A 26,350-nucleotide genomic window follows, 5' to 3' on the forward strand; every position below is an offset into this window, starting at 1 on the left:
TAATAATGCAATGTTGTATTGTAAATATTTTATGAGAGCTGGGATGAGACAGATTGGTGATATTCTATATGAGGTCATTCCGGGGTTTCTACCGGTACACGCTATTTATGACAATGTAATTGAGGTAGATGATGACATAAGCAAAACTACAGTAGAAAATATGTATAAGAGAATTCTGGGGTGTATTCCGGAGGAGTGGGTGGTTTTAATAAATACAGAGGTGGTTAAGAGAGCTAGGGGTTTACCGGTTTTATTTTATGAAAAAAATGGAGTGAAACATGATTTGTCAGGCTTGAAAGTTAAAACAGTCTATAGTAAATGTATTTTAAAAGAGATAAAAGTTCCTGCTTCAGAGAAAGTGTGGTCGGAGGTCTTTGTAGATTTGGATGTGAAATCAATATGGAAGAATGTTAATGTAAAATGGAATTCCATAGAATGTGAAGATAATGATTTTAAAATAAAACATAATAGGATTTTTACTAATGTGGTTCTACATCAAATCAACAGAAATATTAAGAGAGAATGTGACATTTGTCATATAGGGGTGGAAAACTTTTTGCACTTTTTCATTGAATGTAGTAGATTAAGAGGGTTTCATGAATTTCTAAAGGAGCTTTTAGTAAAACATTGGGGGGAGGAGATTTTTAATGGGGTGGAATGGAGGAGATTTTTTCTTTTTGGTATAAATGGGAAAAGTAAAGTTTTGAACTTTAATTTGGTTAATTATGTTTTAAGTCATGCTCGATATGCTGTAAGATTAAGAAGGAACTTGGGTCATTATGAAGGAAAATGTGTGAGTGTGGAGGTACTTTTTAAGAGTATGTTGGAGAAAAATATAGAGATAATACATAGATATGGTGGATGCAACTTTGAAAAGCAATTTGTGTGGGGGAGTACATTTATTCGAATTTCATCAAATGGAAAACTTGTGTTTAATTATTAATTGGATTTAATTGTTAATTGATTGTATTTTCTTTCTGATTTTGTAAAGGGTGAATTGTTCACCTTTTAATTATGATTGAAACGATGTAAAATTGTCTGTTTCTCATAATAAAATATAAAAAAAAAAAAATACGCCCGATCTCGTCTGATCTCGGAAGCTAAGCAGGGTCGGGCCTGGTTAGTACTTGGATGGGAGACCGCCTGGGAATACCAGGTGCTGTAAGCTTTTTCTCCACTAGGGTGTGCTCTTGCGTCATTTCATCAGCAACACTGCCTTGTAGTGACCTTTTGATGCTGAATTGACTACATTTCTTTCTTTTTACATTTTAGTCATTTTTAGCAGACGCTCTTATCCATACATTTCATACATTCCCCCCCCCCCCCCCGTACTAAATGCAGCTTCTGTGGGTTAGCCTCCCCTGCCCTTTTAATACGATCAAAGTTCTTTGTGTTGTCAGGGAGCAACTGCCTTTATTTATAAGACAAATAAGAATATTGTTACTGAATGCAGCTTGTGTGTGCTTTGTGCTCCCTCGCCCTGTTCAAATGATCAAAGGAAATAATGCTGCTGAGTGGAACTGGACTGGTGTCTGATGGCCCTGTGCTTTCCATGGTGGAATTAGAACCGTTTTTTTAACGGAGTAAATCAAAAGCACAAAAGAATGTGAGATGTTATTGATAATAAATCAATTGGTTTCATGCATTTGTCTCTCTCCCTGTGTGTGTGTGTGTGTGTGTGTGTGTGTGTGTGTGTGTGTGTGTGTGGGTGTGTGTGTGTCTGAACGTGATTGTATTTCGTCATATCGCATACATTTCTGATATCAGACAGGTTAAGATATACTGCTCAAAAAAATAAAGGGAACACTTAAACAACACATCCTAGATCTGAATGAAAGAAATAATCTTATTAAATACTTTTTTCTTTACATAGTTGAATGTGCTGACAACAAAATCACACAAAAATAATCAATGGAAATCTAATTTATCAACCCATGGAGGTCTGGATTTGGAGTCACACTCAAAATTAAAGTGGAAAACCACACTACAGGCTGATCCAACTTTGATGAAATGTCCTTAAAACAAGTCAAAATGAGGCTCAGTAGTGTGTGTGGCCTCCACGTGCCTGTATGACCTCCCTACAACGCCTGGGCATGCTCCTGATGAGGTGGCGGATGGTCTCCTGAGGGATCTCCTCCCAGACCTGGACTAAAGCATCCGCCAACTCCTGGACAGTCTGTGGTGCAACATGGTGTTGGTGGATGGAGCGAGACATGATGTCCCAGATGTGCTCAATTGGATTCAGGTCTGGGGAACGGGCGGGCCAGTCCATAGCATCAATGCCTTCCTCTTGCAGGAACTGCTGACACACTCCAGCCACATGAGGTCTAGCATTGTCTTGCATTAGGAGGAATCCAGGGCCAACCGCACCAGCATATGGTCTCACAAGGGGTCTGAGGATCTCATCTCGGTACCTAATGGCAGTCAGGCTACCTCTGGCGAGCACATGGAGGGCTGTGCGGCCCCCCAAAGAAATGCCACCCCACACCATGACTGACCCACCGCCAAACCGGTCATGCTGGAGGATGTTGCAGGCAGCAGAACGTTCTCCGCGGCGTCTCCAGATTCTGTCACGTCTGTCATGTGCTCTGTGTGAACCTGCTTTCATCTGTGAAGAGCACAGGGCGCCAGTGGCGAATTTGCCAATCTTGGTGTTCTCTGGCAAATGCCAAACGTCCTGCACGGCGTTGGGCTGTAAGCACAACCCCCACCTGTGGACGTCGGGCCCTCATACCACCCTCATGGAGTCTGTTTCTGACCGTTTGAGCAGACACATGCACATTTGTGGCCTGCTGGAGGTCATTTTGCAGGGCTCTGGCAGTGCTCCTCCTGCTCCTCCTTGCACAAAGGCGGAGGTAGCGGTCCTGCTGCTGGGTTGTTGCCCTCCTACGGCCTCCTCCACGTCTCCTGATGTACTGGCCTGTCTCCTGGTAACGCCTCCATGCTCTGGACACTACGCTGACAGACACAGCAAACCTTCTTGCCACAGCTCGCATTGATGTGCCATCCTGGATGAGCTGCACTACCTGAGCCACTTGTGTGGGTTGTAGACTCCGTGTCATGCTACCACCAGAGTGAAAGCACCGCCAGCATTCAAAAGTGACCAAAACATCAGCCAGGAAGCATAGGAACTGAGAAGTGGTCTGTGGTTCCCACCTGCAGAACCACTCCTTTATTGGGGGTGTCTTGCTTATTGCCTATAATTTCCACCTGTTGTCTATTCCATTTGCACAACAGCATTTGAAATGTATTGTCAATCAGTGTTGCTTCCTAAGTGGACAGTTTGATTTCACAGAAGTGTCATTGACTTGGAGTTACATTGTGTTGTTTAAGTGTTCCCTTTATTTTTTTGAGCAGTGTATTAAAAAGTCATTGGTGATTTTTTTCTACAGTGTTGCATGATGGGAATCTAGTGGTTCACTGATATAATCTAGTAAACAAAATAAACTACTTTTTCACCACTCTGTCTGCATGTGCATTCCTAAACGGCATTTAACGCCGGTCGAAGTGGCGTGATATTAGCAGAACACAAAGTAGTTACCGTCAGCCGAAAATGTTGGCACTGGAAAGACTTGCCCTCCACCGATGTGTATAACTCATACTTACCTGGCAAGGGAGATACCGTGATCAAGAAGGCGGTTCACCCAGGGCGAGGCTCAGCCATTGCACTCCGGCTGTGCTGACCCCTGCGAATTTCCCAAATGTGGAAATCTCGATTGCATAATTTATGGTAGTGGGGGACTGCGTTCGCGCTCTCCCCTGATGTCTTGTTTAATGATACAACTGTGGCTTGCCGACAGGTGTGAGGATGATGTGTGAAGATCTTTGAAATCAATTGTCAAAGAGACTTTATGTTACGCTTAATCAAAAGGTGCAAACATCTGTTTGTAGCGAAACATGGTTGGCATTTTGTGGAAACATCATGTTGCGAAATGCAGCATGGTATTTATGACACGCTGGTACTTCAATCAAGACATGGTTGGGAAGCCGCTCTGGACCCCTACCCGTCATGATGTGTCATACGCGCCCCATGCGCTAACAATATGAAATTGTCCTTACATGCGCTCCTCCTTAGCACAGAGCAATGTAATAGGTTTTCTACATTCAGAACTTTCGTGTATTGATTCTGGCTAGTAGGATAGCTGCATGGGAAAGTGTTGCTAATGATGTATTTGTCCGAATTCATTGGATTTGTCCGTTTTTTTCCCCACAAGGCTGTGTGGAAAATATGCCCTTGCTTTGAAATGTTAGCAAGGTTAGTTTGATTTTGTGCTAAAAAGTGATGGCTACAGTATATGTAATTACTTGCAGTTTTTGAGTGAGCCAAAGTTCAAGCTGCTTATCTAATTGGTGAAAACGCAATGTCTGTTTATCACACTCACTTTGACTTCATATGCTGTACCATGAGTTAGTCTAACGGCTTACGGCCATACCAGCCTGAATACGCCCGATCTCGTCTGATCTCGGAAGCTAAGCAGGGTCGGGCCTGGTTAGTACTTGGATGGGAGACCGCCTGGGAATACCAGGTGCTGTAAGCTTTTTCTCCACTAGGGTGTGCTCTTGCGTCATTTCATCAGCAACACTGCCTTGTAGTGACCTTTTGATGCTGAATTGACTACATTTCTTTCTTTTTACATTTTAGTCATTTTTAGCAGACGCTCTTATCCATACATTTCATACATTCCCCCCCCCCCCGTACTAAATGCAGCTTCTGTGGGTTAGCCTCCCCTGCCCTTTTAATACGATCAAAGTTCTTTGTGTTGTCAGGGAGCAACTGCCTTTATTTATAAGACAAATAAGAATATTGTTACTGAATGCAGCTTGTGTGTGCTTTGTGCTCCCTCGCCCTGTTCAAATGATCAAAGGAAATAATGCTGCTGAGTGGAACTGGACTGGTGTCTGATGGCCCTGTGCTTTCCATGGTGGAATTAGAACCGTTTTTTTAACGGAGTAAATCAAAAGCACAAAAGAATGTGAGATGTTATTGATAATAAATCAATTGGTTTCATGCATTTGTCTCTCTCCCTGTGTGTGTGTGTGTGTGTGTGTGTGTGTTTGTGTGTGTGTGTGTGTGGGTGTGTGTGTGTCTGAACGTGATTGTATTTCGTCATATCGCATACATTTCTGATATCAGACAGGTTAAGATATACTGCTCAAAAAAATAAAGGGAACACTTAAACAACACATCCTAGATCTGAATGAAAGAAATAATCTTATTAAATACTTTTTTCTTTACATAGTTGAATGTGCTGACAACAAAATCACACAAAAATAATCAATGGAAATCTAATTTATCAACCCATGGAGGTCTGGATTTGGAGTCACACTCAAAATTAAAGTGGAAAACCACACTACAGGCTGATCCAACTTTGATGAAATGTCCTTAAAACAAGTCAAAATGAGGCTCAGTAGTGTGTGTGGCCTCCACGTGCCTGTATGACCTCCCTACAACGCCTGGGCATGCTCCTGATGAGGTGGCGGATGGTCTCCTGAGGGATCTCCTCCCAGACCTGGACTAAAGCATCCGCCAACTCCTGGACAGTCTGTGGTGCAACATGGTGTTGGTGGATGGAGCGAGACATGATGTCCCAGATGTGCTCAATTGGATTCAGGTCTGGGGAACGGGCGGGCCAGTCCATAGCATCAATGCCTTCCTCTTGCAGGAACTGCTGACACACTCCAGCCACATGAGGTCTAGCATTGTCTTGCATTAGGAGGAATCCAGGGCCAACCGCACCAGCATATGGTCTCACAAGGGGTCTGAGGATCTCATCTCGGTACCTAATGGCAGTCAGGCTACCTCTGGCGAGCACATGGAGGGCTGTGCGGCCCCCCAAAGAAATGCCACCCCACACCATGACTGACCCACCGCCAAACCGGTCATGCTGGAGGATGTTGCAGGCAGCAGAACGTTCTCCGCGGCGTCTCCAGATTCTGTCACGTCTGTCATGTGCTCTGTGTGAACCTGCTTTCATCTGTGAAGAGCACAGGGCGCCAGTGGCGAATTTGCCAATCTTGGTGTTCTCTGGCAAATGCCAAACGTCCTGCACGGCGTTGGGCTGTAAGCACAACCCCCACCTGTGGACGTCGGGCCCTCATACCACCCTCATGGAGTCTGTTTCTGACCGTTTGAGCAGACACATGCACATTTGTGGCCTGCTGGAGGTCATTTTGCAGGGCTCTGGCAGTGCTCCTCCTGCTCCTCCTTGCACAAAGGCGGAGGTAGCGGTCCTGCTGCTGGGTTGTTGCCCTCCTACGGCCTCCTCCACGTCTCCTGATGTACTGGCCTGTCTCCTGGTAACGCCTCCATGCTCTGGACACTACGCTGACAGACACAGCAAACCTTCTTGCCACAGCTCGCATTGATGTGCCATCCTGGATGAGCTGCACTACCTGAGCCACTTGTGTGGGTTGTAGACTCCGTGTCATGCTACCACCAGAGTGAAAGCACCGCCAGCATTCAAAAGTGACCAAAACATCAGCCAGGAAGCATAGGAACTGAGAAGTGGTCTGTGGTTCCCACCTGCAGAACCACTCCTTTATTGGGGGTGTCTTGCTTATTGCCTATAATTTCCACCTGTTGTCTATTCCATTTGCACAACAGCATTTGAAATGTATTGTCAATCAGTGTTGCTTCCTAAGTGGACAGTTTGATTTCACAGAAGTGTCATTGACTTGGAGTTACATTGTGTTGTTTAAGTGTTCCCTTTATTTTTTTGAGCAGTGTATTAAAAAGTCATTGGTGATTTTTTTCTACAGTGTTGCATGATGGGAATCTAGTGGTTCACTGATATAATCTAGTAAACAAAATAAACTACTTTTTCACCACTCTGTCTGCATGTGCATTCCTAAACGGCATTTAACGCCGGTCGAAGTGGCGTGATATTAGCAGAACACAAAGTAGTTACCGTCAGCCGAAAATGTTGGCACTGGAAAGACTTGCCCTCCACCGATGTGTATAACTCATACTTACCTGGCAAGGGAGATACCGTGATCAAGAAGGCGGTTCACCCAGGGCGAGGCTCAGCCATTGCACTCCGGCTGTGCTGACCCCTGCGAATTTCCCAAATGTGGAAATCTCGATTGCATAATTTATGGTAGTGGGGGACTGCGTTCGCGCTCTCCCCTGATGTCTTGTTTAATGATACAACTGTGGCTTGCCGACAGGTGTGAGGATGATGTGTGAAGATCTTTGAAATCAATTGTCAAAGAGACTTTATGTTACGCTTAATCAAAAGGTGCAAACATCTGTTTGTAGCGAAACATGGTTGGCATTTTGTGGAAACATCATGTTGCGAAATGCAGCATGGTATTTATGACACGCTGGTACTTCAATCAAGACATGGTTGGGAAGCCGCTCTGGACCCCTACCCGTCATGATGTGTCATACGCGCCCCATGCGCTAACAATATGAAATTGTCCTTACATGCGCTCCTCCTTAGCACAGAGCAATGTAATAGGTTTTCTACATTCAGAACTTTCGTGTATTGATTCTGGCTAGTAGGATAGCTGCATGGGAAAGTGTTGCTAATGATGTATTTGTCCGAATTCATTGGATTTGTCCGTTTTTTTCCCCACAAGGCTGTGTGGAAAATATGCCCTTGCTTTGAAATGTTAGCAAGGTTAGTTTGATTTTGTGCTAAAAAGTGATGGCTACAGTATATGTAATTACTTGCAGTTTTTGAGTGAGCCAAAGTTCAAGCTGCTTATCTAATTGGTGAAAACGCAATGTCTGTTTATCACACTCACTTTGACTTCATATGCTGTACCATGAGTTAGTCTAACGGCTTACGGCCATACCAGCCTGAATACGCCCGATCTCGTCTGATCTCGGAAGCTAAGCAGGGTCGGGCCTGGTTAGTACTTGGATGGGAGACCGCCTGGGAATACCAGGTGCTGTAAGCTTTTTCTCCACTAGGGTGTGCTCTTGCGTCATTTCATCAGCAACACTGCCTTGTAGTGACCTTTTGATGCTGAATTGACTACATTTCTTTCTTTTTACATTTTAGTCATTTTTAGCAGACGCTCTTATCCATACATTTCATACATTCCCCCCCCCCCCCGTACTAAATGCAGCTTCTGTGGGTTAGCCTCCCCTGCCCTTTTAATACGATCAAAGTTCTTTGTGTTGTCAGGGAGCAACTGCCTTTATTTATAAGACAAATAAGAATATTGTTACTGAATGCAGCTTGTGTGTGCTTTGTGCTCCCTCGCCCTGTTCAAATGATCAAAGGAAATAATGCTGCTGAGTGGAACTGGACTGGTGTCTGATGGCCCTGTGCTTTCCATGGTGGAATTAGAACCGTTTTTTTAACGGAGTAAATCAAAAGCACAAAAGAATGTGAGATGTTATTGATAATAAATCAATTGGTTTCATGCATTTGTCTCTCTCCCTGTGTGTGTGTGTGTGTGTGTGTGTGTGTTGTGTGTGTGTGTGTGTGTGGGTGTGTGTGTGTCTGAACGTGATTGTATTTCGTCATATCGCATACATTTCTGATATCAGACAGGTTAAGATATACTGCTCAAAAAAATAAAGGGAACACTTAAACAACACATCCTAGATCTGAATGAAAGAAATAATCTTATTAAATACTTTTTTCTTTACATAGTTGAATGTGCTGACAACAAAATCACACAAAAATAATCAATGGAAATCTAATTTATCAACCCATGGAGGTCTGGATTTGGAGTCACACTCAAAATTAAAGTGGAAAACCACACTACAGGCTGATCCAACTTTGATGAAATGTCCTTAAAACAAGTCAAAATGAGGCTCAGTAGTGTGTGTGGCCTCCACGTGCCTGTATGACCTCCCTACAACGCCTGGGCATGCTCCTGATGAGGTGGCGGATGGTCTCCTGAGGGATCTCCTCCCAGACCTGGACTAAAGCATCCGCCAACTCCTGGACAGTCTGTGGTGCAACATGGTGTTGGTGGATGGAGCGAGACATGATGTCCCAGATGTGCTCAATTGGATTCAGGTCTGGGGAACGGGCGGGCCAGTCCATAGCATCAATGCCTTCCTCTTGCAGGAACTGCTGACACACTCCAGCCACATGAGGTCTAGCATTGTCTTGCATTAGGAGGAATCCAGGGCCAACCGCACCAGCATATGGTCTCACAAGGGGTCTGAGGATCTCATCTCGGTACCTAATGGCAGTCAGGCTACCTCTGGCGAGCACATGGAGGGCTGTGCGGCCCCCCAAAGAAATGCCACCCCACACCATGACTGACCCACCGCCAAACCGGTCATGCTGGAGGATGTTGCAGGCAGCAGAACGTTCTCCGCGGCGTCTCCAGATTCTGTCACGTCTGTCATGTGCTCTGTGTGAACCTGCTTTCATCTGTGAAGAGCACAGGGCGCCAGTGGCGAATTTGCCAATCTTGGTGTTCTCTGGCAAATGCCAAACGTCCTGCACGGCGTTGGGCTGTAAGCACAACCCCCACCTGTGGACGTCGGGCCCTCATACCACCCTCATGGAGTCTGTTTCTGACCGTTTGAGCAGACACATGCACATTTGTGGCCTGCTGGAGGTCATTTTGCAGGGCTCTGGCAGTGCTCCTCCTGCTCCTCCTTGCACAAAGGCGGAGGTAGCGGTCCTGCTGCTGGGTTGTTGCCCTCCTACGGCCTCCTCCACGTCTCCTGATGTACTGGCCTGTCTCCTGGTAACGCCTCCATGCTCTGGACACTACGCTGACAGACACAGCAAACCTTCTTGCCACAGCTCGCATTGATGTGCCATCCTGGATGAGCTGCACTACCTGAGCCACTTGTGTGGGTTGTAGACTCCGTGTCATGCTACCACCAGAGTGAAAGCACCGCCAGCATTCAAAAGTGACCAAAACATCAGCCAGGAAGCATAGGAACTGAGAAGTGGTCTGTGGTTCCCACCTGCAGAACCACTCCTTTATTGGGGGTGTCTTGCTTATTGCCTATAATTTCCACCTGTTGTCTATTCCATTTGCACAACAGCATTTGAAATGTATTGTCAATCAGTGTTGCTTCCTAAGTGGACAGTTTGATTTCACAGAAGTGTCATTGACTTGGAGTTACATTGTGTTGTTTAAGTGTTCCCTTTATTTTTTTGAGCAGTGTATTAAAAAGTCATTGGTGATTTTTTTCTACAGTGTTGCATGATGGGAATCTAGTGGTTCACTGATATAATCTAGTAAACAAAATAAACTACTTTTTCACCACTCTGTCTGCATGTGCATTCCTAAACGGCATTTAACGCCGGTCGAAGTGGCGTGATATTAGCAGAACACAAAGTAGTTACCGTCAGCCGAAAATGTTGGCACTGGAAAGACTTGCCCTCCACCGATGTGTATAACTCATACTTACCTGGCAAGGGAGATACCGTGATCAAGAAGGCGGTTCACCCAGGGCGAGGCTCAGCCATTGCACTCCGGCTGTGCTGACCCCTGCGAATTTCCCAAATGTGGAAATCTCGATTGCATAATTTATGGTAGTGGGGGACTGCGTTCGCGCTCTCCCCTGATGTCTTGTTTAATGATACAACTGTGGCTTGCCGACAGGTGTGAGGATGATGTGTGAAGATCTTTGAAATCAATTGTCAAAGAGACTTTATGTTACGCTTAATCAAAAGGTGCAAACATCTGTTTGTAGCGAAACATGGTTGGCATTTTGTGGAAACATCATGTTGCGAAATGCAGCATGGTATTTATGACACGCTGGTACTTCAATCAAGACATGGTTGGGAAGCCGCTCTGGACCCCTACCCGTCATGATGTGTCATACGCGCCCCATGCGCTAACAATATGAAATTGTCCTTACATGCGCTCCTCCTTAGCACAGAGCAATGTAATAGGTTTTCTACATTCAGAACTTTCGTGTATTGATTCTGGCTAGTAGGATAGCTGCATGGGAAAGTGTTGCTAATGATGTATTTGTCCGAATTCATTGGATTTGTCCGTTTTTTTCCCCACAAGGCTGTGTGGAAAATATGCCCTTGCTTTGAAATGTTAGCAAGGTTAGTTTGATTTTGTGCTAAAAAGTGATGGCTACAGTATATGTAATTACTTGCAGTTTTTGAGTGAGCCAAAGTTCAAGCTGCTTATCTAATTGGTGAAAACGCAATGTCTGTTTATCACACTCACTTTGACTTCATATGCTGTACCATGAGTTAGTCTAACGGCTTACGGCCATACCAGCCTGAATACGCCCGATCTCGTCTGATCTCGGAAGCTAAGCAGGGTCGGGCCTGGTTAGTACTTGGATGGGAGACCGCCTGGGAATACCAGGTGCTGTAAGCTTTTTCTCCACTAGGGTGTGCTCTTGCGTCATTTCATCAGCAACACTGCCTTGTAGTGACCTTTTGATGCTGAATTGACTACATTTCTTTCTTTTTACATTTTAGTCATTTTTAGCAGACGCTCTTATCCATACATTTCATACATTCCCCCCCCCCCCCGTACTAAATGCAGCTTCTGTGGGTTAGCCTCCCCTGCCCTTTTAATACGATCAAAGTTCTTTGTGTTGTCAGGGAGCAACTGCCTTTATTTATAAGACAAATAAGAATATTGTTACTGAATGCAGCTTGTGTGTGCTTTGTGCTCCCTCGCCCTGTTCAAATGATCAAAGGAAATAATGCTGCTGAGTGGAACTGGACTGGTGTCTGATGGCCCTGTGCTTTCCATGGTGGAATTAGAACCGTTTTTTTAACGGAGTAAATCAAAAGCACAAAAGAATGTGAGATGTTATTGATAATAAATCAATTGGTTTCATGCATTTGTCTCTCTCCCTGTGTGTGTGTGTGTGTGTGTGTGTGTGTGTGTGTGTGTGTGTGTGTGTGGGTGTGTGTGTGTCTGAACGTGATTGTATTTCGTCATATCGCATACATTTCTGATATCAGACAGGTTAAGATATACTGCTCAAAAAAATAAAGGGAACACTTAAACAACACATCCTAGATCTGAATGAAAGAAATAATCTTATTAAATACTTTTTTCTTTACATAGTTGAATGTGCTGACAACAAAATCACACAAAAATAATCAATGGAAATCTAATTTATCAACCCATGGAGGTCTGGATTTGGAGTCACACTCAAAATTAAAGTGGAAAACCACACTACAGGCTGATCCAACTTTGATGAAATGTCCTTAAAACAAGTCAAAATGAGGCTCAGTAGTGTGTGTGGCCTCCACGTGCCTGTATGACCTCCCTACAACGCCTGGGCATGCTCCTGATGAGGTGGCGGATGGTCTCCTGAGGGATCTCCTCCCAGACCTGGACTAAAGCATCCGCCAACTCCTGGACAGTCTGTGGTGCAACATGGTGTTGGTGGATGGAGCGAGACATGATGTCCCAGATGTGCTCAATTGGATTCAGGTCTGGGGAACGGGCGGGCCAGTCCATAGCATCAATGCCTTCCTCTTGCAGGAACTGCTGACACACTCCAGCCACATGAGGTCTAGCATTGTCTTGCATTAGGAGGAATCCAGGGCCAACCGCACCAGCATATGGTCTCACAAGGGGTCTGAGGATCTCATCTCGGTACCTAATGGCAGTCAGGCTACCTCTGGCGAGCACATGGAGGGCTGTGCGGCCCCCCAAAGAAATGCCACCCCACACCATGACTGACCCACCGCCAAACCGGTCATGCTGGAGGATGTTGCAGGCAGCAGAACGTTCTCCGCGGCGTCTCCAGATTCTGTCACGTCTGTCATGTGCTCTGTGTGAACCTGCTTTCATCTGTGAAGAGCACAGGGCGCCAGTGGCGAATTTGCCAATCTTGGTGTTCTCTGGCAAATGCCAAACGTCCTGCACGGCGTTGGGCTGTAAGCACAACCCCCACCTGTGGACGTCGGGCCCTCATACCACCCTCATGGAGTCTGTTTCTGACCGTTTGAGCAGACACATGCACATTTGTGGCCTGCTGGAGGTCATTTTGCAGGGCTCTGGCAGTGCTCCTCCTGCTCCTCCTTGCACAAAGGCGGAGGTAGCGGTCCTGCTGCTGGGTTGTTGCCCTCCTACGGCCTCCTCCACGTCTCCTGATGTACTGGCCTGTCTCCTGGTAACGCCTCCATGCTCTGGACACTACGCTGACAGACACAGCAAACCTTCTTGCCACAGCTCGCATTGATGTGCCATCCTGGATGAGCTGCACTACCTGAGCCACTTGTGTGGGTTGTAGACTCCGTGTCATGCTACCACCAGAGTGAAAGCACCGCCAGCATTCAAAAGTGACCAAAACATCAGCCAGGAAGCATAGGAACTGAGAAGTGGTCTGTGGTTCCCACCTGCAGAACCACTCCTTTATTGGGGGTGTCTTGCTTATTGCCTATAATTTCCACCTGTTGTCTATTCCATTTGCACAACAGCATTTGAAATGTATTGTCAATCAGTGTTGCTTCCTAAGTGGACAGTTTGATTTCACAGAAGTGTCATTGACTTGGAGTTACATTGTGTTGTTTAAGTGTTCCCTTTATTTTTTTGAGCAGTGTATTAAAAAGTCATTGGTGATTTTTTTCTACAGTGTTGCATGATGGGAATCTAGTGGTTCACTGATATAATCTAGTAAACAAAATAAACTACTTTTTCACCACTCTGTCTGCAAGTGCATTCCTAAACGGCATTTAACGCCGGTCGAAGTGGCGTGATATTAGCAGAACACAAAGTAGTTACCGTCAGCCGAAAATGTTGGCACTGGAAAGACTTGCCCTCCACCGATGTGTATAACTCATACTTACCTGGCAAGGGAGATACCGTGATCAAGAAGGCGGTTCACCCAGGGCGAGGCTCAGCCATTGCACTCCGGCTGTGCTGACCCCTGCGAATTTCCCAAATGTGGAAATCTCGATTGCATAATTTATGGTAGTGGGGGACTGCGTTCGCGCTCTCCCCTGATGTCTTGTTTAATGATACAACTGTGGCTTGCCGACAGGTGTGAGGATGATGTGTGAAGATCTTTGAAATCAATTGTCAAAGAGACTTTATGTTACGCTTAATCAAAAGGTGCAAACATCTGTTTGTAGCGAAACATGGTTGGCATTTTGTGGAAACATCATGTTGCGAAATGCAGCATGGTATTTATGACACGCTGGTACTTCAATCAAGACATGGTTGGGAAGCCGCTCTGGACCCCTACCCGTCATGATGTGTCATACGCGCCCCATGCGCTAACAATATGAAATTGTCCTTACATGCGCTCCTCCTTAGCACAGAGCAATGTAATAGGTTTTCTACATTCAGAACTTTCGTGTATTGATTCTGGCTAGTAGGATAGCTGCATGGGAAAGTGTTGCTAATGATGTATTTGTCCGAATTCATTGGATTTGTCCGTTTTTTTCCCCACAAGGCTGTGTGGAAAATATGCCCTTGCTTTGAAATGTTAGCAAGGTTAGTTTGATTTTGTGCTAAAAAGTGATGGCTACAGTATATGTAATTACTTGCAGTTTTTGAGTGAGCCAAAGTTCAAGCTGCTTATCTAATTGGTGAAAACGCAATGTCTGTTTATCACACTCACTTTGACTTCATATGCTGTACCATGAGTTAGTCTAACGGCTTACGGCCATACCAGCCTGAATACGCCCGATCTCGTCTGATCTCGGAAGCTAAGCAGGGTCGGGCCTGGTTAGTACTTGGATGGGAGACCGCCTGGGAATACCAGGTGCTGTAAGCTTTTTCTCCACTAGGGTGTGCTCTTGCGTCATTTCATCAGCAACACTGCCTTGTAGTGACCTTTTGATGCTGAATTGACTACATTTCTTTCTTTTTACATTTTAGTCATTTTTAGCAGACGCTCTTATCCATACATTTCATACATTCCCCCCCCCCCCCCCCGTACTAAATGCAGCTTCTGTGGGTTAGCCTCCCCTGCCCTTTTAATACGATCAAAGTTCTTTGTGTTGTCAGGGAGCAACTGCCTTTATTTATAAGACAAATAAGAATATTGTTACTGAATGCAGCTTGTGTGTGCTTTGTGCTCCCTCGCCCTGTTCAAATGATCAAAGGAAATAATGCTGCTGAGTGGAACTGGACTGGTGTCTGATGGCCCTGTGCTTTCCATGGTGGAATTAGAACCGTTTTTTTAACGGAGTAAATCAAAAGCACAAAAGAATGTGAGATGTTATTGATAATAAATCAATTGGTTTCATGCATTTGTCTCTCTCCCTGTGTGTGTGTGTGTGTGTGTGTGTGTGTTGTGTGTGTGTGTGTGTGTGGGTGTGTGTGTGTCTGAACGTGATTGTATTTCGTCATATCGCATACATTTCTGATATCAGACAGGTTAAGATATACTGCTCAAAAAAATAAAGGGAACACTTAAACAACACATCCTAGATCTGAATGAAAGAAATAATCTTATTAAATACTTTTTTCTTTACATAGTTGAATGTGCTGACAACAAAATCACACAAAAATAATCAATGGAAATCTAATTTATCAACCCATGGAGGTCTGGATTTGGAGTCACACTCAAAATTAAAGTGGAAAACCACACTACAGGCTGATCCAACTTTGATGAAATGTCCTTAAAACAAGTCAAAATGAGGCTCAGTAGTGTGTGTGGCCTCCACGTGCCTGTATGACCTCCCTACAACGCCTGGGCATGCTCCTGATGAGGTGGCGGATGGTCTCCTGAGGGATCTCCTCCCAGACCTGGACTAAAGCATCCGCCAACTCCTGGACAGTCTGTGGTGCAACATGGTGTTGGTGGATGGAGCGAGACATGATGTCCCAGATGTGCTCAATTGGATTCAGGTCTGGGGAACGGGCGGGCCAGTCCATAGCATCAATGCCTTCCTCTTGCAGGAACTGCTGACACACTCCAGCCACATGAGGTCTAGCATTGTCTTGCATTAGGAGGAATCCAGGGCCAACCGCACCAGCATATGGTCTCACAAGGGGTCTGAGGATCTCATCTCGGTACCTAATGGCAGTCAGGCTACCTCTGGCGAGCACATGGAGGGCTGTGCGGCCCCCCAAAGAAATGCCACCCCACACCATGACTGACCCACCGCCAAACCGGTCATGCTGGAGGATGTTGCAGGCAGCAGAACGTTCTCCGCGGCGTCTCCAGATTCTGTCACGTCTGTCATGTGCTCTGTGTGAACCTGCTTTCATCTGTGAAGAGCACAGGGCGCCAGTGGCGAATTTGCCAATCTTGGTGTTCTCTGGCAAATGCCAAACGTCCTGCACGGCGTTGGGCTGTAAGCACAACCCCCACCTGTGGACGTCGGGCCCTCATACCACCCTCATGGAGTCTGTTTCTGACCGTTTGAGCAGACACATGCACATTTGTGGCCTGCTGGAGGTCATTTTGCAGGGCTCTGGCAGTGCTCCTCCTGCTCCTCCTTGCACAAAGGCGGAGGTAGCGGTCCTGCTGCTGGGTTGTTGCCCTCCTACGGCCTCCTCCACGTCTCCTGATGTACTGGCCTGTCTCCTGGTAACGCCTCCATGCTCTGGACACTACGCTGACAGACACAGCAAACCTTCTTGCCACAGCTCGCATTGATGTGCCATCCTGGATGAGCTGCACTACCTGAGCCACTTGTGTGGGTTGTAGACTCCGTGTCATGCTACCACCAGAGTGAAAGCACCGCCAGCATTCAAAAGTGACCAAAACATCAGCCAGGAAGCATAGGAACTGAGAAGTGGTCTGTGGTTCCCACCTGCAGAACCACTCCTTTATTGGGGGTGTCTTGCTTATTGCCTATAATTTCCACCTGTTGTCTATTCCATTTGCACAACAGCATTTGAAATGTATTGTCAATCAGTGTTGCTTCCTAAGTGGACAGTTTGATTTCACAGAAGTGTCATTGACTTGGAGTTACATTGTGTTGTTTAAGTGTTCCCTTTATTTTTTTGAGCAGTGTATTAAAAAGTCATTGGTGATTTTTTTCTACAGTGTTGCATGATGGGAATCTAGTGGTTCACTGATATAATCTAGTAAACAAAATAAACTACTTTTTCACCACTCTGTCTGCAAGTGCATTCCTAAACGGCATTTAACGCCGGTCGAAGTGGCGTGATATTAGCAGAACACAAAGTAGTTACCGTCAGCCGAAAATGTTGGCACTGGAAAGACTTGCCCTCCACCGATGTGTATAACTCATACTTACCTGGCAAGGGAGATACCGTGATCAAGAAGGCGGTTCACCCAGGGCGAGGCTCAGCCATTGCACTCCGGCTGTGCTGACCCCTGCGAATTTCCCAAATGTGGAAATCTCGATTGCATAATTTATGGTAGTGGGGGACTGCGTTCGCGCTCTCCCCTGATGTCTTGTTTAATGATACAACTGTGGCTTGCCGACAGGTGTGAGGATGATGTGTGAAGATCTTTGAAATCAATTGTCAAAGAGACTTTATGTTACGCTTAATCAAAAGGTGCAAACATCTGTTTGTAGCGAAACATGGTTGGCATTTTGTGGAAACATCATGTTGCGAAATGCAGCATGCTATTTATGACACGCTGGTACTTCAATCAAGAGATGGTTGGGAAGCCGCTCTGGACCCCTACCCGTCATGATGTGTCATACGCGCCCCATGCGCTAACAATATAAAATTGTCCTTACATGCGCTCCTCCTTAGCACAGAGCAATGTAATAGGTTTTCTACATTCAGAACTTTCGTGTATTGATTCTGGCTAGTAGGATAGCTGCATGGGAAAGTGTTGCTAATGATGTATTTGTCCGAATTCATTGGATTTGTCCGTTTTTTCCCCCACAAGGCTGTGTGGAAAATATGCCCTTGCTTTGAAATGTTAGCAAGGTTAGTTTGATTTTGTGCTAAAAAGTGATGGCTACAGTATATGTAATTACTTGCAGTTTTTGAGTGAGCCAAAGTTCAAGCTGCTTATCTAATTGGTGAAAACGCAATGTCTGTTTATCACACTCACTTTGACTTCATATGCTGTACCATGAGTTAGTCTAACGGCTTACGGCCATACCAGCCTGAATACGCCCGATCTCGTCTGATCTCGGAAGCTAAGCAGGGTCGGGCCTGGTTAGTACTTGGATGGGAGACCGCCTGGGAATACCAGGTGCTGTAAGCTTTTTCTCCACTAGGGTGTGCTCTTGCGTCATTTCATCAGCAACACTGCCTTGTAGTGACCTTTTGATGCTGAATTGACTACATTTCTTTCTTTTTACATTTTAGTCATTTTTAGCAGACGCTCTTATCCATACATTTCATACATTCCCCCCCCCCCCGTACTAAATGCAGCTTCTGTGGGTTAGCCTCCCCTGCCCTTTTAATACGATCAAAGTTCTTTGTGTTGTCAGGGAGCAACTGCCTTTATTTATAAGACAAATAAGAATATTGTTACTGAATGCAGCTTGTGTGTGCTTTGTGCTCCCTCGCCCTGTTCAAATGATCAAAGGAAATAATGCTGCTGAGTGGAACTGGACTGGTGTCTGATGGCCCTGTGCTTTCCATGGTGGAATTAGAACCGTTTTTTTAACGGAGTAAATCAAAAGCACAAAAGAATGTGAGATGTTATTGATAATAAATCAATTGGTTTCATGCATTTGTCTCTCTCCCTGTGTGTGTGTGTGTGTGTGTGTGTGTGTGTGTGTGTGTTTGTGTGTGTGTGTGTGTGGGTGTGTGTGTGTCTGAACGTGATTGTATTTCGTCATATCGCATACATTTCTGATATCAGACAGGTTAAGATATACTGCTCAAAAAAATAAAGGGAACACTTAAACAACACATCCTAGATCTGAATGAAAGAAATAATCTTATTAAATACTTTTTTCTTTACATAGTTGAATGTGCTGACAACAAAATCACACAAAAATAATCAATGGAAATCTAATTTATCAACCCATGGAGGTCTGGATTTGGAGTCACACTCAAAATTAAAGTGGAAAACCACACTACAGGCTGATCCAACTTTGATGAAATGTCCTTAAAACAAGTCAAAATGAGGCTCAGTAGTGTGTGTGGCCTCCACGTGCCTGTATGACCTCCCTACAACGCCTGGGCATGCTCCTGATGAGGTGGCGGATGGTCTCCTGAGGGATCTCCTCCCAGACCTGGACTAAAGCATCCGCCAACTCCTGGACAGTCTGTGGTGCAACATGGTGTTGGTGGATGGAGCGAGACATGATGTCCCAGATGTGCTCAATTGGATTCAGGTCTGGGGAACGGGCGGGCCAGTCCATAGCATCAATGCCTTCCTCTTGCAGGAACTGCTGACACACTCCAGCCACATGAGGTCTAGCATTGTCTTGCATTAGGAGGAATCCAGGGCCAACCGCACCAGCATATGGTCTCACAAGGGGTCTGAGGATCTCATCTCGGTACCTAATGGCAGTCAGGCTACCTCTGGCGAGCACATGGAGGGCTGTGCGGCCCCCCAAAGAAATGCCACCCCACACCATGACTGACCCACCGCCAAACCGGTCATGCTGGAGGATGTTGCAGGCAGCAGAACGTTCTCCGCGGCGTCTCCAGATTCTGTCACGTCTGTCATGTGCTCTGTGTGAACCTGCTTTCATCTGTGAAGAGCACAGGGCGCCAGTGGCGAATTTGCCAATCTTGGTGTTCTCTGGCAAATGCCAAACGTCCTGCACGGCGTTGGGCTGTAAGCACAACCCCCACCTGTGGACGTCGGGCCCTCATACCACCCTCATGGAGTCTGTTTCTGACCGTTTGAGCAGACACATGCACATTTGTGGCCTGCTGGAGGTCATTTTGCAGGGCTCTGGCAGTGCTCCTCCTGCTCCTCCTTGCACAAAGGCGGAGGTAGCGGTCCTGCTGCTGGGTTGTTGCCCTCCTACGGCCTCCTCCACGTCTCCTGATGTACTGGCCTGTCTCCTGGTAACGCCTCCATGCTCTGGACACTACGCTGACAGACACAGCAAACCTTCTTGCCACAGCTCGCATTGATGTGCCATCCTGGATGAGCTGCACTACCTGAGCCACTTGTGTGGGTTGTAGACTCCGTGTCATGCTACCACCAGAGTGAAAGCACCGCCAGCATTCAAAAGTGACCAAAACATCAGCCAGGAAGCATAGGAACTGAGAAGTGGTCTGTGGTTCCCACCTGCAGAACCACTCCTTTATTGGGGGTGTCTTGCTTATTGCCTATAATTTCCACCTGTTGTCTATTCCATTTGCACAACAGCATTTGAAATGTATTGTCAATCAGTGTTGCTTCCTAAGTGGACAGTTTGATTTCACAGAAGTGTCATTGACTTGGAGTTACATTGTGTTGTTTAAGTGTTCCCTTTATTTTTTTGAGCAGTGTATTAAAAAGTCATTGGTGATTTTTTTCTACAGTGTTGCATGATGGGAATCTAGTGGTTCACTGATATAATCTAGTAAACAAAATAAACTACTTTTTCACCACTCTGTCTGCAAGTGCATTCCTAAACGGCATTTAACGCCGGTCGAAGTGGCGTGATATTAGCAGAACACAAAGTAGTTACCGTCAGCCGAAAATGTTGGCACTGGAAAGACTTGCCCTCCACCGATGTGTATAACTCATACTTACCTGGCAAGGGAGATACCGTGATCAAGAAGGCGGTTCACCCAGGGCGAGGCTCAGCCATTGCACTCCGGCTGTGCTGACCCCTGCGAATTTCCCAAATGTGGAAATCTCGATTGCATAATTTATGGTAGTGGGGGACTGCGTTCGCGCTCTCCCCTGATGTCTTGTTTAATGATACAACTGTGGCTTGCCGACAGGTGTGAGGATGATGTGTGAAGATCTTTGAAATCAATTGTCAAAGAGACTTTATGTTACGCTTAATCAAAAGGTGCAAACATCTGTTTGTAGCGAAACATGGTTGGCATTTTGTGGAAACATCATGTTGCGAAATGCAGCATGCTATTTATGACACGCTGGTACTTCAATCAAGAGATGGTTGGGAAGCCGCTCTGGACCCCTACCCGTCATGATGTGTCATACGCGCCCCATGCGCTAACAATATAAAATTGTCCTTACATGCGCTCCTCCTTAGCACAGAGCAATGTAATAGGTTTTCTACATTCAGAACTTTCGTGTATTGATTCTGGCTAGTAGGATAGCTGCATGGGAAAGTGTTGCTAATGATGTATTTGTCCGAATTCATTGGATTTGTCCGTTTTTTCCCCCACAAGGCTGTGTGGAAAATATGCCCTTGCTTTGAAATGTTAGCAAGGTTAGTTTGATTTTGTGCTAAAAAGTGATGGCTACAGTATATGTAATTACTTGCAGTTTTTGAGTGAGCCAAAGTTCAAGCTGCTTATCTAATTGGTGAAAACGCAATGTCTGTTTATCACACTCACTTTGACTTCATATGCTGTACCATGAGTTAGTCTAACGGCTTACGGCCATACCAGCCTGAATACGCCCGATCTCGTCTGATCTCGGAAGCTAAGCAGGGTCGGGCCTGGTTAGTACTTGGATGGGAGACCGCCTGGGAATACCAGGTGCTGTAAGCTTTTTCTCCACTAGGGTGTGCTCTTGCGTCATTTCATCAGCAACACTGCCTTGTAGTGACCTTTTGATGCTGAATTGACTACATTTCTTTCTTTTTACATTTTAGTCATTTTTAGCAGACGCTCTTATCCATACATTTCATACATTCCCCCCCCCCCGTACTAAATGCAGCTTCTGTGGGTTAGCCTCCCCTGCCCTTTTAATACGATCAAAGTTCTTTGTGTTGTCAGGGAGCAACTGCCTTTATTTATAAGACAAATAAGAATATTGTTACTGAATGCAGCTTGTGTGTGCTTTGTGCTCCCTCGCCCTGTTCAAATGATCAAAGGAAATAATGCTGCTGAGTGGAACTGGACTGGTGTCTGATGGCCCTGTGCTTTCCATGGTGGAATTAGAACCGTTTTTTTAACGGAGTAAATCAAAAGCACAAAAGAATGTGAGATGTTATTGATAATAAATCAATTGGTTTCATGCATTTGTCTCTCTCCCTGTGTGTGTGTGTGTGTGTGTGTGTGTGTGTGTGTGTGTGTTTGTGTGTGTGTGTGTGTGGGTGTGTGTGTGTCTGAACGTGATTGTATTTCGTCATATCGCATACATTTCTGATATCAGACAGGTTAAGATATACTGCTCAAAAAAATAAAGGGAACACTTAAACAACACATCCTAGATCTGAATGAAAGAAATAATCTTATTAAATACTTTTTTCTTTACATAGTTGAATGTGCTGACAACAAAATCACACAAAAATAATCAATGGAAATCTAATTTATCAACCCATGGAGGTCTGGATTTGGAGTCACACTCAAAATTAAAGTGGAAAACCACACTACAGGCTGATCCAACTTTGATGAAATGTCCTTAAAACAAGTCAAAATGAGGCTCAGTAGTGTGTGTGGCCTCCACGTGCCTGTATGACCTCCCTACAACGCCTGGGCATGCTCCTGATGAGGTGGCGGATGGTCTCCTGAGGGATCTCCTCCCAGACCTGGACTAAAGCATCCGCCAACTCCTGGACAGTCTGTGGTGCAACATGGTGTTGGTGGATGGAGCGAGACATGATGTCCCAGATGTGCTCAATTGGATTCAGGTCTGGGGAACGGGCGGGCCAGTCCATAGCATCAATGCCTTCCTCTTGCAGGAACTGCTGACACACTCCAGCCACATGAGGTCTAGCATTGTCTTGCATTAGGAGGAATCCAGGGCCAACCGCACCAGCATATGGTCTCACAAGGGGTCTGAGGATCTCATCTCGGTACCTAATGGCAGTCAGGCTACCTCTGGCGAGCACATGGAGGGCTGTGCGGCCCCCCAAAGAAATGCCACCCCACACCATGACTGACCCACCGCCAAACCGGTCATGCTGGAGGATGTTGCAGGCAGCAGAACGTTCTCCGCGGCGTCTCCAGATTCTGTCACGTCTGTCATGTGCTCTGTGTGAACCTGCTTTCATCTGTGAAGAGCACAGGGCGCCAGTGGCGAATTTGCCAATCTTGGTGTTCTCTGGCAAATGCCAAACGTCCTGCACGGCGTTGGGCTGTAAGCACAACCCCCACCTGTGGACGTCGGGCCCTCATACCACCCTCATGGAGTCTGTTTCTGACCGTTTGAGCAGACACATGCACATTTGTGGCCTGCTGGAGGTCATTTTGCAGGGCTCTGGCAGTGCTCCTCCTGCTCCTCCTTGCACAAAGGCGGAGGTAGCGGTCCTGCTGCTGGGTTGTTGCCCTCCTACGGCCTCCTCCACGTCTCCTGATGTACTGGCCTGTCTCCTGGTAACGCCTCCATGCTCTGGACACTACGCTGACAGACACAGCAAACCTTCTTGCCACAGCTCGCATTGATGTGCCATCCTGGATGAGCTGCACTACCTGAGCCACTTGTGTGGGTTGTAGACTCCGTGTCATGCTACCACCAGAGTGAAAGCACCGCCAGCATTCAAAAGTGACCAAAACATCAGCCAGGAAGCATAGGAACTGAGAAGTGGTCTGTGGTTCCCACCTGCAGAACCACTCCTTTATTGGGGGTGTCTTGCTTATTGCCTATAATTTCCACCTGTTGTCTATTCCATTTGCACAACAGCATTTGAAATGTATTGTCAATCAGTGTTGCTTCCTAAGTGGACAGTTTGATTTCACAGAAGTGTCATTGACTTGGAGTTACATTGTGTTGTTTAAGTGTTCCCTTTATTTTTTTGAGCAGTGTATTAAAAAGTCATTGGTGATTTTTTTCTACAGTGTTGCATGATGGGAATCTAGTGGTTCACTGATATAATCTAGTAAACAAAATAAACTACTTTTTCACCACTCTGTCTGCAAGTGCATTCCTAAACGGCATTTAACGCCGGTCGAAGTGGCGTGATATTAGCAGAACACAAAGTAGTTACCGTCAGCCGAAAATGTTGGCACTGGAAAGACTTGCCCTCCACCGATGTGTATAACTCATACTTACCTGGCAAGGGAGATACCGTGATCAAGAAGGCGGTTCACCCAGGGCGAGGCTCAGCCATTGCACTCCGGCTGTGCTGACCCCTGCGAATTTCCCAAATGTGGAAATCTCGATTGCATAATTTATGGTAGTGGGGGACTGCGTTCGCGCTCTCCCCTGATGTCTTGTTTAATGATACAACTGTGGCTTGCCGACAGGTGTGAGGATGATGTGTGAAGATCTTTGAAATCAATTGTCAAAGAGACTTTATGTTACGCTTAATCAAAAGGTGCAAACATCTGTTTGTAGCGAAACATGGTTGGCATTTTGTGGAAACATCATGTTGCGAAATGCAGCATGCTATTTATGACACGCTGGTACTTCAATCAAGAGATGGTTGGGAAGCCGCTCTGGACCCCTACCCGTCATGATGTGTCATACGCGCCCCATGCGCTAACAATATAAAATTGTCCTTACATGCGCTCCTCCTTAGCACAGAGCAATGTAATAGGTTTTCTACATTCAGAACTTTCGTGTATTGATTCTGGCTAGTAGGATAGCTGCATGGGAAAGTGTTGCTAATGATGTATTTGTCCGAATTCATTGGATTTGTCCGTTTTTTCCCCCACAAGGCTGTGTGGAAAATATGCCCTTGCTTTGAAATGTTAGCAAGGTTAGTTTGATTTTGTGCTAAAAAGTGATGGCTACAGTATATGTAATTACTTGCAGTTTTTGAGTGAGCCAAAGTTCAAGCTGCTTATCTAATTGGTGAAAACGCAATGTCTGTTTATCACACTCACTTTGACTTCATATGCTGTACCATGAGTTAGTCTAACGGCTTACGGCCATACCAGCCTGAATACGCCCGATCTCGTCTGATCTCGGAAGCTAAGCAGGGTCGGGCCTGGTTAGTACTTGGATGGGAGACCGCCTGGGAATACCAGGTGCTGTAAGCTTTTTCTCCACTAGGGTGTGCTCTTGCGTCATTTCATCAGCAACACTGCCTTGTAGTGACCTTTTGATGCTGAATTGACTACATTTCTTTCTTTTTACATTTTAGTCATTTTTAGCAGACGCTCTTATCCATACATTTCATACATTCCCCCCCCCCCGTACTAAATGCAGCTTCTGTGGGTTAGCCTCCCCTGCCCTTTTAATACGATCAAAGTTCTTTGTGTTGTCAGGGAGCAACTGCCTTTATTTATAAGACAAATAAGAATATTGTTACTGAATGCAGCTTGTGTGTGCTTTGTGCTCCCTCGCCCTGTTCAAATGATCAAAGGAAATAATGCTGCTGAGTGGAACTGGACTGGTGTCTGATGGCCCTGTGCTTTCCATGGTGGAATTAGAACCGTTTTTTTAACGGAGTAAATCAAAAGCACAAAAGAATGTGAGATGTTATTGATAATAAATCAATTGGTTTCATGCATTTGTCTCTCTCCCTGTGTGTGTGTGTGTGTGTGTGTGTGTGTGTGTGTGTGTGTGTGTTTGTGTGTGTGTGTGTGTGGGTGTGTGTGTGTCTGAACGTGATTGTATTTCGTCATATCGCATACATTTCTGATATCAGACAGGTTAAGATATACTGCTCAAAAAAATAAAGGGAACACTTAAACAACACATCCTAGATCTGAATGAAAGAAATAATCTTATTAAATACTTTTTTCTTTACATAGTTGAATGTGCTGACAACAAAATCACACAAAAATAATCAATGGAAATCTAATTTATCAACCCAGCAATGTCTGTTTATCACACTCACTTTGACTTCATATGCTGTACCATGAGTTAGTCTAACGGCTTACGGCCATACCAGCCTGAATACGCCCGATCTCGTCTGATCTCGGAAGCTAAGCAGGGTCGGGCCTGGTTAGTACTTGGATGGGAGACCGCCTGGGAATACCAGGTGCTGTAAGCTTTTTCTCCACTAGGGTGTGCTCTTTGCGTCATTTCATCAGCAACACTGCCTTGTAGTGACCTTTTGATGCTGAATTGACTACATTTCTTTCTTTTTACATTTTAGTCATTTTTAGCAGACGCTCTTATCCATACATTTCATACATTCCCCCCCCCCCCCCCGTACTAAATGCAGCTTCTGTGGGTTAGCCTCCCCTGCCCTTTTAATACGATCAAAGTTCTTTGTGTTGTCAGGGTGAGCAACTGCCTTTATTTATAAGACAAATAAGAATATTGTTACTGAATGCAGCTTGTGTGTGCTTTGTGCTCCCTCGCCCTGTTCAAATGATCAAAGGAAATAATGCTGCTGAGTGGAACTGGACTGGTGTCTGATGGCCCTGTGCTTTCCATGGTGGAATTAGAACCGTTTTTTTAACGGAGTAAATCAAAAGCACAAAAGAATGTGAGATGTTATTGATAATAAATCAATTGGTTTCATGCATTTGTCTCTCTCCCCTGTGTGTGTGTGTGTGTGTGTGTGTGTTTGTGTGTGTGTGTGTGTGGGTGTGTGTGTGTCTGAACGTGATTGTATTTCGTCATATCGCATACATTTCTGATATCAGACAGGTTAAGATATACTGC

The 26,350-nt window shown here is 45.5% G+C and overlaps 15 non-coding genes across 15 annotated transcripts; all 15 read left to right on the plus strand.

Moving 5' to 3' along the window:
- Positions 1-3,598: 3,598 nt before the first annotated feature.
- LOC145864112 (U1 spliceosomal RNA) lies at positions 3,599-3,762 on the plus strand. The gene has a single exon (XR_014382691.1). It is a non-coding gene; the product is annotated as a U1 spliceosomal RNA (small nuclear RNA).
- Positions 3,763-4,419: 657 nt separating this feature from the next.
- LOC145864137 (5S ribosomal RNA) lies at positions 4,420-4,538 on the plus strand. The gene has a single exon (XR_014382716.1). It is a non-coding gene; the product is annotated as a 5S ribosomal RNA (ribosomal RNA).
- A 2,427-nt stretch (positions 4,539-6,965) lies between these two features.
- Positions 6,966-7,129, plus strand: LOC123730673 (U1 spliceosomal RNA). The gene has a single exon (XR_006762108.1). It is a non-coding gene; the product is annotated as a U1 spliceosomal RNA (small nuclear RNA).
- Positions 7,130-7,786: 657 nt separating this feature from the next.
- Positions 7,787-7,905, plus strand: LOC123730678 (5S ribosomal RNA). The gene has a single exon (XR_006762113.1). It is a non-coding gene; the product is annotated as a 5S ribosomal RNA (ribosomal RNA).
- Positions 7,906-10,334: 2,429 nt separating this feature from the next.
- On the plus strand, positions 10,335-10,498 carry LOC123730674 (U1 spliceosomal RNA). The gene has a single exon (XR_006762109.1). It is a non-coding gene; the product is annotated as a U1 spliceosomal RNA (small nuclear RNA).
- Positions 10,499-11,155: 657 nt separating this feature from the next.
- Positions 11,156-11,274, plus strand: LOC123730689 (5S ribosomal RNA). The gene has a single exon (XR_006762124.1). It is a non-coding gene; the product is annotated as a 5S ribosomal RNA (ribosomal RNA).
- A 2,430-nt stretch (positions 11,275-13,704) lies between these two features.
- LOC123730675 (U1 spliceosomal RNA) lies at positions 13,705-13,868 on the plus strand. The gene has a single exon (XR_006762110.1). It is a non-coding gene; the product is annotated as a U1 spliceosomal RNA (small nuclear RNA).
- Positions 13,869-14,525: 657 nt separating this feature from the next.
- On the plus strand, positions 14,526-14,644 carry LOC145864147 (5S ribosomal RNA). The gene has a single exon (XR_014382728.1). It is a non-coding gene; the product is annotated as a 5S ribosomal RNA (ribosomal RNA).
- Positions 14,645-17,076: 2,432 nt separating this feature from the next.
- On the plus strand, positions 17,077-17,240 carry LOC123730679 (U1 spliceosomal RNA). Its single transcript, XR_006762114.2, has one exon. It is a non-coding gene; the product is annotated as a U1 spliceosomal RNA (small nuclear RNA).
- A 657-nt stretch (positions 17,241-17,897) lies between these two features.
- Positions 17,898-18,016, plus strand: LOC145864148 (5S ribosomal RNA). Its single transcript, XR_014382730.1, has one exon. It is a non-coding gene; the product is annotated as a 5S ribosomal RNA (ribosomal RNA).
- Positions 18,017-20,453: 2,437 nt separating this feature from the next.
- LOC145864114 (U1 spliceosomal RNA) lies at positions 20,454-20,617 on the plus strand. Its single transcript, XR_014382693.1, has one exon. It is a non-coding gene; the product is annotated as a U1 spliceosomal RNA (small nuclear RNA).
- A 657-nt stretch (positions 20,618-21,274) lies between these two features.
- LOC145864150 (5S ribosomal RNA) lies at positions 21,275-21,393 on the plus strand. Its single transcript, XR_014382734.1, has one exon. It is a non-coding gene; the product is annotated as a 5S ribosomal RNA (ribosomal RNA).
- Positions 21,394-23,831: 2,438 nt separating this feature from the next.
- LOC145864115 (U1 spliceosomal RNA) lies at positions 23,832-23,995 on the plus strand. The gene has a single exon (XR_014382694.1). It is a non-coding gene; the product is annotated as a U1 spliceosomal RNA (small nuclear RNA).
- Positions 23,996-24,652: 657 nt separating this feature from the next.
- Positions 24,653-24,771, plus strand: LOC145864151 (5S ribosomal RNA). Its single transcript, XR_014382737.1, has one exon. It is a non-coding gene; the product is annotated as a 5S ribosomal RNA (ribosomal RNA).
- Positions 24,772-25,611: 840 nt separating this feature from the next.
- LOC145864154 (5S ribosomal RNA) lies at positions 25,612-25,730 on the plus strand. Its single transcript, XR_014382741.1, has one exon. It is a non-coding gene; the product is annotated as a 5S ribosomal RNA (ribosomal RNA).
- Positions 25,731-26,350: the final 620 nt, after the last annotated feature.

Source organism: Salmo salar, chromosome 25, assembly GCF_965601325.2.
Source record: "Salmo salar chromosome 25, fSalSal1, whole genome shotgun sequence".
NCBI lineage: Eukaryota > Metazoa > Chordata > Actinopteri > Salmoniformes > Salmonidae > Salmo > Salmo salar.